Source organism: Tamandua tetradactyla, chromosome X, assembly GCF_023851605.1.
Source record: "Tamandua tetradactyla isolate mTamTet1 chromosome X, mTamTet1.pri, whole genome shotgun sequence".
In the NCBI taxonomy this organism is placed as follows: domain Eukaryota; kingdom Metazoa; phylum Chordata; class Mammalia; order Pilosa; family Myrmecophagidae; genus Tamandua; species Tamandua tetradactyla.
The window spans coordinates 117,256,517-117,268,968 of NC_135353.1; the positions used below are offsets into that span (position 1 = coordinate 117,256,517).

The 12,452-nt window shown below is 41.2% G+C and overlaps 2 pseudogenes across 1 annotated transcript in view; one reads left to right on the forward strand and one right to left on the reverse strand.

Moving 5' to 3' along the window:
* Positions 1-12,452, forward strand: part of LOC143671118 (cleavage and polyadenylation specificity factor subunit 7-like) — a 408,209-nt pseudogene that overhangs the window by 353,012 nt on the left and 42,745 nt on the right. The gene's annotated exons all lie outside the window — the stretch shown is intronic.
* LOC143672032 (disintegrin and metalloproteinase domain-containing protein 10 pseudogene) lies at positions 11,306-12,270 on the reverse strand (annotated as a pseudogene).

Genomic DNA, 12,452 nt, shown 5'->3' on the forward strand with positions numbered 1-12,452 from the left:
TATTTATTTATTTTATTTTATTATTTTTTTATTCCTTACATTTTCCCTGCCTCTGGTGGGCAACAGCCTGAGTTAATTCCCAATATATGTTGAGATGTCTCCTTCTGACTTTGGGACCTACTACTGTTGAGGTGTGTTTTGTTGCTGCTGTTGTTGTTTTCACATTTTTATTATATTCTTCTTTTATTTTATTATTAAATAGATATTTTGGGTGGGTGCATGGGCCAAGAATTGAGCCTGGCTCTCCCACATGTAGTACTTCATTCTACCGCTGAAGTACTCATGTACATTGGCCTAGCTGTTTATAGACCCTCAAGATGAAGTGTATCCCCTACATCACATCATGGCTTTGCTTTGTCAGGGGATAATTGACAAACCAAGTGCAAAAGGAAACCATCAATATAAACTCAAGTAAATACAAAGCTTTAGATGAGTGAAGGAAACCAACTTGAAAAATAACCTTATTAAGATAATCAAATGCCATGAACACAATAGAAAACACAAAGCATGTGACGGCCCAAACTGAAATGATCCAGCCAAATGACCAAAACTCCAGATGGGACACACAATATGAAACAACTACTCAAGGATTGTCATAAAAAAAAAAATAAAGTATATCAAGAAGATACTGGAAGAGCATAAAGAAGAATTTGAAAGATTAAATAGAAAAATGGTAAAGTTCACAGAAATGAAAGATACAGTAGACCCAATTAGAAATATTCTAGAGACACATGATAGGAGATTTGAAGAAGCAGAAGGAAGAGTAAATGAGCTAGAAGACAGAACGATTGAACTAGAACAAACAACAGAAAAAATGGCATGGAAAAATGGTACTGGATCTTAGGGAAATGATGGACAACAGAAAGCATGCAAATATAAGAATCATTGATGTCCCAGAAGGAAAAGAGAAGAGTAAAGGGCTAGGAAAGTTAGTTGAAGAAATAACTGGGGAAAACCTTGCAACCCTTGTAAGAGACATAAATATGCAAATCAAAGAAGCCCAACAAACTCTGAATAGAATAAATCCAATTGGGCCTACTCCAACACTCATAGTAATCAAACCGTCAAATGTTGAAGAGAGACAGAAAGTTCTGAAAGCAGTACAAGAGAAGTGATCTAGTATCTACCAGGGAAAACACATAAAATTGACTTTGGACTACTCAACTGGCACGCTGGAAGCAAACAGGCAGTGGTATGATACAGTTAAAAGCCTGAACAAGAAAGGCTTTCAGCAAACAATCCTTTATCCAGCCAAGTTATCCTTCAAAATTGAGGGTGAGATTGAAATCTTCAAAGACAAGCAGAGATTGAGAGAGCTAGTCAACAAGTAACCTGCCCTACGTGAAATACTAAAGGGAGTCCTGTCACCTGAAAAAAAGACAGGAAAGGCACGTTTAGAGGAGGGCACAGAATTGAAGAATTCCAGTAATGGTAATTTAAAGGATAAAAAGAGAGAGAAGTAAATGAATATATATATCTGACAAATAAAAACTAAAGGATAAGGGCGGTGTAATGGTAGTTCAGTGGCAGAATTTAAAGAAAGGACAGCAAACTAATCCCAAATCAAATAAAAGAAGAGAAATAACAAAGATTAAAGCAGAAATACATAAACTGGAAAACAATAAAACAGTAGAAATAATCAACAAAGCTGAAAGTTGGTTCTTTGAGAAAATCAATAAATTGGTGGACCCTTAGCTAGACTAACAAAGAAAAAAAGAGAGAGGCTGCAAATAAGCAAAATCAGCAATGGGGGTCATTACCATGGATCCTGAAGAAATTTTAAAAATCACAAGACAATATTATGAACAACTATATGCCGACAAACTAGACAACTTAGATGAAATGAGCAAATTCCTAGAAAAATCTGAACTGCCTATACTGGCTCCAGAAGAAACAGATCTCAACAAACCAATTACAAGAGATTCAATTTGCCATCAAAAATCTTCCCACAAAGAAATCTCCAGGACCAGACGGCTTCACAGGGGAATTTTATCAACATTCCAAAAAGAACTAACAGCAATCCTGCTCAAACTCTTCCAAAAAATTGAGGAGAAAGGAACACTCCCTAACTCATTTTATGATGCTGACATCACTGTAATAGCAAAAACAGATAAAGGCACTACAAGAAAGGAAAGCTACAGCCCATTCTCCCGAATGAACATAGATGCAAAAATGTTCAACAAAATACTAGTAAATCAAATCCAACAACACATTAAGAGAATTATACATCATGATGAAGTAGGGTCTATAACAGGAATGTAAGGATAACTCAACACAAGGAAATCAATCAGCATAATACAGGACATTAACCAATTGAATGGGAAAAATCACATGATCACCTTGATTGATGCTGAAAACCATTCCTGATAAAAACACTTCAAAAGGTAGAAATTGTTGGAAACTTTCTTGTTATCATAAAAGGTGTGTATGCCAGCATCATACTTAAGGGTGAGAGACTGAAAGCATTCCCCCTAAGATTAGGAATGAGATAAAGATGACCATTGCCACCACTATTATTCAACATTGTGCTAGAGATCTTAGCCGGGGTGATTAGACAGAAGAAAGAAATAAAAGGCATCCAAATAGCAAAGGAAGAAGTAAAGTTTTCATTAATAACAGAAGACATGCTCTTATACTTAGAAAACCCTGAGAAATCTATGACAAAGCTACTTGAGCTAACAAACAAATTCATCAAAATGGTGGGATGCAGGATTAATGTGCAAAAATCGGTAATGTTTTTATGCACAAGCGATGACCTATCTGAGAAGCCAATTAAGGAAAAAAGTCAATTCAAAATGCAGCCAAAATAATCTGGTATCTAGGATGGATGTGATGCCTAACCAGGGATGGATGTGAATGACTTGTACACAGAAAATTATGAAACACTGCTAAAAGAAATAAAAAGTGACCTAAATAGATGGGAAAACATTCCACACTGATGGATACAAAGGTTGAATTGTTGTTAAGATGTCAGTTCTACCCAAAGTGATCTACAGATACAATGCAGTAGCAATCAAATTCCCAACAACTTACTTTGAAGACTTGAAAAAGTTAGTTATCAAATGTATTTGGAAATGAAAGAGACCTTGACTAGCTAAAGATAGCCTAAAAAAGAAGGGCAAAGTGGGAGGACTATCATTTCCTGACTTTGAAGCTTACTATAAAGGCACAGTGGTGAAAACAGTAAGGTACTGACACAAAGATAGAAGTACTGAACAATGCAATCAAATTGAGAGTGCAAAGATAGCCCACCAATTCTGTGGGTAATTGATCTTCAATAAGGCCTCCAGATCCACTGAACTGGGTCATCATAGTCTCTTCAATAAATGGGCATGGGAGTATTGGATATCAGTAGCCAAAAAATGAATAAGGATTCCTACCTTACACCCTATACAAAAAATTCACATGGATTAAAGGTCTAAATGTAAGAACCAATACCACAAAATTTCTAGCAGAAAATGCATGAAAACATCTTTACGGTCTAATAATGGGACGTAAGTTCTTAAAATTTACACCTAAAGCACAAGCACAAAAGAAAAAATAGATAAATGGGAACTCCTTAAGATCAATAGCTTCTGCGCCTCGAAAGACTTTGTTAAAAAGATGAAGAGGCATCCAACTCAATGGGAGAAAACATTTGGAAACCACATACCAGGTAAAGGCTTGACATCAAGTGATAAGGGGTAATTTTGATTTGATACTTGGTGATGTTGTGTTTGCTGGTTCTTCGTCATTATGAAACTTGTCTAAAATCGAGATTGCTGCTGATCGTAAAACCACGTGAGGACACTGTAAGATATGGTTTGTTCATTTTGGACATCATCCAGGGTGGCCAAAAGATGGAGGGAGCCAAAGGATAGAATGACTGAGAAGCACAATGGCAAATGGTAATACATTCATATGATGGAATATGGTGTGGCTACAAAAAAAAGGGACATTGAAAGGCACGCAATGAACTGGATAAACCTTGGGGGACAATCTGTTGTGCAAAATAAGCCAGAAACAAAAGAACAAATATGCTAAGGTCTCTCTCAGAAAATACTTATAAGAAAACGGGAGCCTAGATTGTAAGCACTTACAGCAACCACATTTAGTCTGAAGTTGTAAATGTAATTCTAGATTCTGAGACTGAGGTATATATGTATCAGCAGTTATTTCTCTGTGACTTTGAGTAACTCTGTGACACCTAAGATCCAGAAATGGAGGGCTGCAGCCCTGAAAGTTAGCATAGCTATACATATAACAGTTTAAGTAAGCAGAAAAGAGATCAGGCCTCAATGTTTAAAATGAAGCCAATCTGACTGGTTCCAAGGTAAATTAAAATGCAGGGTAGAAAATGATAGTGTATGTACTGTAGACCTTTAGCTACTCTATGAGACCAAAGGCAGAGAGGTTTATTTTGTCAAAATCCAAATGTTCTGTAACACATAATCTAAATCAACGTCTCTGGATAGCTCATTTAAACAACCCAGACTCATGGAGTCCAGAATGGGAATGAGGCCTTGTAATTCTGTATACCTTCATATAATGCCAGGACACATCTCAGACTATGGTGAGCTGATAATTTTATAGTATTGGTAGAGTCCCTTGAGGGGCCACAGGGAAATACATATATACTATTAAACTCTCCCATCTGGGAAACCTCAGGTATCTCTCTGCCTTTGGGGAGTCCCAAGAAAATAGGCCAAGCCCTGGATTTATTTTTTATCCATGGAAACTGTCTTTACGTTAGAAAATATGTACAAAATGAAAGAAGACAGCAAATATCGCCCATAAGCTCACTCTTCTTAGATAACTGTGTGGCATTAAATTCACACCTTTCTGATATTTTTCCAACATTGGGTCATGAGGGTATCGGGTGTTGCAACTAGCATTTTTATTTATTTTTTGCATGGGCAGGCACCGGGAATTGTACCCGGGTCTCCCGCAGGGCAGGCAAGAATTCTGCCTGCTGAGCTACTGTGGCCCGCCCTGCAACTAGTTTTTTTTTTTTTCAATTTTTTAAATTAATTTTTAATTTTTTTAAAAACTATGACAAGAAAGAAACACATTCTTAACATATGATCATTCCATTCTACATGTATATTCAGTAATTCACAATATCATCACATAGCTGCATATTCATCATCATGATCATTTCTTAGAACATTTGCATCAATTCAGAAAAAGAAATAAAAAGACCATTGAAAAAAGAAAACAAAAACAGAAAAAAAATTATACACACCATACCCCTTATCTCTTCCTTTCACGGATCATTAGCATTTCAAACTAAATTTATTTTAACATTTGTTCCCCATATTATTTATTTATTTTTATTCCATATGTTCTACTCATCTGTTGACAAGGTACATAAAAGGAGCATCAGACACAAGGTTTTCACAATCACACAGTCACATTGTGAAAGCTATAGCATTATACAATCATCTTCAAGAAACATGCAGGCCCTGGATTTTGAGGCTTGTCCTTATGAAACTTATTTCTGTGGGGGAGAGGCTGCAGATTACCCATAACAAGGCCTAAGAGTTGCTTCCAGGAAGCCTCTTTGTTGCTCTCTCTCTCTAAGCCCAACTCTGCAAGGAAAATCATTGACCTCCCCCTACATGGTACAAGCTATTCAGGGGTGAAAATCTCCCTGACAATGTGGTCTTTGACTCCAGTATTTCTGTCTGGTTCCTTTTCAAGTTTTCTCTGTACTGAGTGTGCTGGTTTGAAAGGAAGTATGGCCCCTAGAAAAGCCATGTTTTAATCAAAATCCCATTTCATAAGGGCAGAATAATTCCTGTTCAATACTGTATGTTTGAAACTGTGATTGGATCGTCTCCCTGGATGATGTGATTTAGTCAAGAGTGGTTGTTAAACTGGATTAGGTGACAACATGTCTCTACCCATTTGGGTGGGTCTTGATTGGTTTACTGGAGTCCTATAAAAGAGGAAACATTTTGGAAGGAGAGATTCAGAGCGAGCAGAGAATGCTGCAGCATCATGAAGCAGAGAGTCCCTTTTGGTATAGCCACGAGAAAGCCAGAAGACACCGCCATGTTCGCCATGTGCCCTTCCAGCTGAGAGAAACGTTGAACTTTGTCGGCCTTCTTGAAACAGGGTATCATTCTCCAGATGCCTTTGACCGGACGTTTCTAGAGACTTGTTGGAATTGGGACATTTTCTCTGCCTTGAAACTATAAACTAGCATCTCATTAAATTCCCGTTTTTAAAAGCCATTCTGTTTCTGGATTATTGCATTCTGGCAGCTAGCAAACTAGAACACTGAGGTTCTCATATTGTTCAATCATTGTTTTCCTGGTATCCTTTAGTTTTTTCTCTGTATTTTGTATCAGCTCCTTGAACTTATTAAGGATCTTTTTTTAAAAATCTTAGATATATCCATAATTTGGTCTTCTTTGTGGATGGTTTCTGGAATTTATCCTGTCCCTTTGGATTGAACATCATTTCCTGTTTCTTTGTCTGGTAATATTTTGTTGAGCACTGCACATTTTAATATTTTAAAGTATTAACTCTGGAATTTAGTCTCTGAGCTATCTGTTGCTTGAGTTTATATTCAGCTCAGGTTATGACAGAGATTTCCTTGAGTGCCAGGAGCTTACACAACCAAACAAAGCAAAGCAAAAAACAGCTTTCACCTTCTTTGCAAATTGCCTCTACATTGGCTGGTACTCTCCTTCAGAATTCAGACATTCTAATGAAGAAGATTGACTTGAGGCAAATGCAAAATGCAAGGTCCACCCTGACTTTTTTGAACCTGCCTCTTGTCCTTGGCTCTTGTGTTGCTCCTAGCCTTAGGAATTCCCCTGTTCACAGGAACTGTTCACTCTACTTCCTGTGAAATATACGTTCACCCTCTCCTGAGTGCTCCACTGCATGACCTAAAACAGGTAATTCTCTGACCCAGGCTGCTTTGATTTTATTGTTTCTTATGCTGTTTTAGCTGTCCTAAGCTGTTTCTATCTGGAGGGCAAATTCTGGGGAGATAACCCTAAAAGGAGTTTCCTAGGTCAGTCTTTCAGATAGCCTTCCAATTATTGGCACTGACATACAGGCACCCCAGGATGCCCATAAGGGTCATTTTGCTCCCCCAAGAATAGTGAACCACATTGCGAACACAGCCTGGCTCCATACTTTGTCTGGAGAAGGAAAGAGGAGTGACCAGCAAGGGTGCTAGGAGCTTCTATGGCTTTGAAGACTGTTTCCTTGACTCAGCATTTTCCCAATTACTGCAGCACTTTAAATTTTTTCTGTACTTACTAGAAGAGAACTGTCTTTAAGACTTCTTTGCCACTTTGGCCTGAGGGGGATTGGAACAATGGCCAAGCTCAGGACTGGCCCCCGGTGATCTGAAATAGCTGATAAAAAGCAGTGATAACTTCAGGAAACATGGTGGAACAGGACAGGCCAAGTTCAACACTGCTTCAAGGAACAGCTACAGAAGTGACAGAAAAACAACTGGGAAAGCGATTCCAGGGTGCAAATGACATGAGAGGGTCTTCTACACCACATAGGGAGGTCCTAATTGAAAAAGCTGAAGAATTAAGATGCAAAGAGCCAGAGGCCATCCAGCTAGTGCAAAAAGCATATGTGCCCCTTTCCAAATGGAAGCCCAGAACCCTCAGGAGTGCGTGGATAGGGAGACAGGGACTACGAAATAAGTCAAGCTACATTTTTTGAATGCACCCCATGTACGTGTGCACCGCACCCCCTCCACAGAGCCCACACACCCCCACCTCCCCCACTCCACGTACCCCAGCACAGCCCCCACACCCCTGTGACCCATGACCTGCCCCCACCCACACCCCACGCAACAAAGCCCAACCCCGGCACCAAAATCACCAAACGCTGACCCTCCAGGACCCGCATATCCTAACCCCAACACCCCCAACCAGTGCATGTGCACGCCCGTGTCCTGACTGCAATACACCAACGCGCCCACAGCCTGCCCCCCAGAAATGCGCGTGCGCACGCCTGCCCACCCCAGGCAGTGCCCCTACCCTGTGCATTTGCAGCCTGGAATTGCTCGCTCTGCCCGCCTCACACCTGTGCACTGCGCCCCAACCCCCACGACGCCTACACAGGAGCTCATGTGTCCATCTGTGCCACAACAACCCCCCTGCTCCACGCACATATGCAACTGCGGCCCTTCCTGCCACCACACCCCTGCACAACCGGGCCCCATCCCTCCTGCCCCACACAAACACATAACTGCACCCTGCCAGCCCCTGCATGCCCCACCCCCCACAGGCACTCACGTGAACATCTGTGGCACACACACACACTAGTCTCGTGCTTGTGGGCACCCACACCCCACCACCCCATTCTATAAACTCGTGCCTCCTTGCCCTGGTCCGCTCCCATCCCCATACAAATGCACACCCATGTCCTGCCACCTCTGCACCTGTGACCACATGCCCCACCAAACACCACACCATGTTGTGCTCCCCTTCCCCCAACCCATGCGACCCACAGAAGTAGGTACCCACACCCCAACCCCCAGGTTCCACATGCGCATCCATGCTTGCCTGCGCCCCCACCCCAACCCCAGGTTCCACATGCGCATCCATGCTTGCCTGCGCCCCCAGCCCAACCCCCAGCTTCCACATGTGCATCCATGCTTGCCTGCGCCCCCAGCCCAACCCCCAGGTTCCACATGCACATCCATGCTTGCCTGCGCCCCCAGCCCAACCCCCAGGTTCCACATGCGCATCCATGCTTTCCTGCGCACCCACCACCCATGCCCTGACCACACCCTCACACTTCCTTACCACACCTTTCACCGATGACCCCACATGGCCCCTGCTCTGACACAGTGCACCAGATCTGTCTCCCACCATGCCCTGCCTCCCTGTCCCCCATGCCACAACTAACATATCAATGAAAAGCCAAAATAACATTTTCAATGTCAAGTCTCTTTGAACCCTTGTATCAAAATCCTCATGTTGTAGTTTGCTAGCTGCCGGAACGCAATATACCAGAAACAGAATGGCTTTTAAAAGGGGGAATTTAATAAGTTGCTAGTTTACAGTTCTAAGGCCAAGCAAATATCCCAATTAAAACAAGTCTATAGAAATGTCCAATCTAAGGCATCCAGGGAAAGATACCCTGGTTCAAGAAGGCTGATGAAGTTCCGGGTTTCTCTCTCAAGTGGAAAGGCAGACGGTGAACATGGTCAGGGTTCATCTCTCATCTGGAAGGACACATGGCGAACATGGTGTCATCTGGAGCTGCTTCTCCTGGCCTCCTGTTTCATGAAGCTCCCTGGGAGGCATTTTCTTTCTTCATCTCCAAAGGTCACTGGCTTGTGGGCTCTGCTTCTCGTGGCTATGTTGTTCTTCTCTGCTCTTTTTGAATCTCTTTCATTCTCTAAAATGTTTCCTCTTTAAGAGGACTCCAGAAATTTATCAAGATCCATCCAAATGGGTGGAGACACATCTCCAGCTAATCCAGCTTTACAAACACTCTTGATTAAATCACATCTCCAGGGAGATGATCTGATTACAGTTTCAAATATGCAGTATTGAACAGGGATTATTCTGCCTTTATAAGATGGGATTTAGATAAAACATGGCTTTTCTAGGGGACATACATCCTTTCAAACCAACACACCTTGCCTTGCTGTGTTCACCAATCCTAAACTGTTATATCATGATCTTTACACAACACTAACCACACAGTCCCACACTGAGAAACCTGCTTTATATTATACTTCAGAATCTAGAAAAAAAAGTATTCCTACCCCTTCATCTCTAAATGCTACTAAAATCTGTCTAGGAAGAGCTCTCCCTAACAGCGGTATATAAAAAAGACAGCTTTGTCTTATCAACGGGTTGCTTAGCTGATAATTCAAGTAATGCTGTTATATGATAAGCGAATTCACCTTTTTCAGTAAGTTCAGATTCCAGAACAAAAATCGATATTTCTGAAGAATACTGACTGAAGGACCACACACATATTGTTAGTAGTTCAGAGATTTAAATGTACAATAATGAAACCAAAAGAGTAAAAATTTTACAAGACATGAATGTTTTAATTATTTCCTGGGAGTGGGCAAGGTCATGGAAACCATGACCAAAAAATACAAGAAGCAGAGAGTGAAATGATCGCTTAAACATATATAAAAATGCATATTCAAATTTCCGTCCCATGGTAATTATAGATTTTAAATTTTTAACTTATGTGTGAGACTAAAGCAAAAAAATATTTATTTGGTATAAAATTTATATTTTGACTAGTGGATTTCCTAATGTAACTTATGTGGACAGCTTCATTGAACACCATAAGTACATGAAACATTGAGTAGGGCATGAGATTTTGTAAGTTTGTCCAGAGTGATGCCTTGATAAATCCCAGAAGGATTTGAACAGTGAATGAAAAAGCATTTGCAAAGTCCCCTTTGGGGAATGGTGAGAAATGGGGAAAATTCAACTTCACCAACTGGAGAATTCTTGATATTCTCACAAGCAGAGGAGACAACCAAAGCAATAGGATGAGGCACCAAACTTGGGGTTTGTTCATATGAAATTTAACCCTGCAAAGGATAGACTAAGCCTACTTAAAATTAGGCCTAAGAGCCACCCCCAAGACAACCTCCTCGTTCCTCAGATGTAGCCTCTCTCTCAGCCAACACGACAAGCAAACTGACCACCCTCCCCCGTCTATGTGGGACATGACTCCCAGGGGTGTGGATCTTCCTGGGAACGTGGGACAGAGATCCTAGAATGGGCTGAGACTCAGCACCAAGGGATTGAGAAAACCTTCTCGACCAAAATGGGAAAGAGAGAAATGAGACAAAATAAAGTGTCAATGGCTGAGAGATTCCAAACAGAGTTGAGAGGTTATCCTGGAGGTTATTCTTACGCACTAAGTAGCTATCACCCTGTTATTCAAGATGTAACCGAGAGGCTGGAGGGAACTGCCTGAAACTGTAGAGCTGTGTTCCAGTAGCCAGGTATCTTGATGATGACTGAATGATGATATAGCTCTCACAATGTGACTGTGTGATTGTGAAAACCTTGTGTCTGATGCTCCTTTTAACTACCTTGTCAACAGACGAGTAGAACATGTGGAATAAAAATAAATAATAGGGGGAACAAATGTTAAAATAAATTTAGTAGCTTGAAATGCTACTGATCAATGAAAGGGAGGGGTAAGGGGAATGGTATGTATGAATTTTTTTTTCTGTTTTCTTTTTATTTCTTTTTCTGAATTGATGCAAATGTTCTAAGAAATGATCACGGTGAGGAATATACAACTATGTGATGAAAAAAGAATGTTCATATTGTATGTTGATTGGTTTTGTTCATAAAAATTTTAAAAATTTAAAAAAATCTCGGTCTGTGCAGACATAGACCAAACAATAGTCCTCATGATTCTGTTCAGCATTCAGTTCCAGAAACTTCTCCACCCTGGAAAAGGGGAAGGATTTGTAGGATCCTTCTCATCAATAGTTGTATTGATTCTTATTTGGTTCACCATAAACTTGATGGTATGGATTCTGGAGAAGCTGGCAATCTGGTAAATTGTATCCATCACTTTGACATGACTGGATATCTGGGCAATCCCAGCCTCTCGTGTTCCGTAATGTTTAAAGAACAGATACCAGTCGGATGATCAGTCTGAATATAAAGTTGACAGGTGTATCTTTCAGCTTGGGTTGCACTTTTTTCCCTTGCTAGTCCTACCCGTTAGCAGGGTGTTCATCTTGAGGTTTCTGTTTTGCTCCTCTACACCATTCATTTGGTACTTCCTCATCTTTGCAAATACTGAATGATCTGTACTGACCCTGTAAACCATGTTTATGAGGATAGCTGATGTCTTCGTCAAGATAAATGGCAGTACGCAATGGCCAGGTTCAGTCTTTAATATATGTCTCTGCTGGCTCAACATAAAATGTGCCACCACAGTCTGGACGCATCCGTCAAGTCTTCCATCAGTAACAGACACATGGCTAAAACTTCCTTCTTCGCCATCACTATGTCCACTGCAACTATGAAAGGTGTCCTAATCAAGTAGTTTATTTCATTTTTCTACTTTAAATTCATCACTGAAAAGGGAAGTGTCCCTCTTCATTCCAAGGTGGAAATGTCTCCCATAGGCGTGAAAATCTAGGCGCAAAAAACCGCCCTCACGAGAGACTACTCTTTCGCACACTGGTATTTTGGTGTAATGAATCCATATCATAAAATAATCCTTCCTACATTAAATGTATTTACTAAAAGGATTTCCATCGTAACCTGGCCCCGATGCCAGGGTAAGCAGCAGCATTTACTCTCAGCAAGCCTGTTCGGCTGCCTGCACCTCCTGGGCCCACAGCAGCATATCCCACCGAGGGGCCAGGCGGGGGCCTCCGCACCTCCCGCTGCTCCCTTCCCGGGCAGGTCACAATCCCAGTGCCCCCGAACCAGGGACCTCCCTCCCCCAAGCCGTTTCCTCCCTCCCTTCCCCTG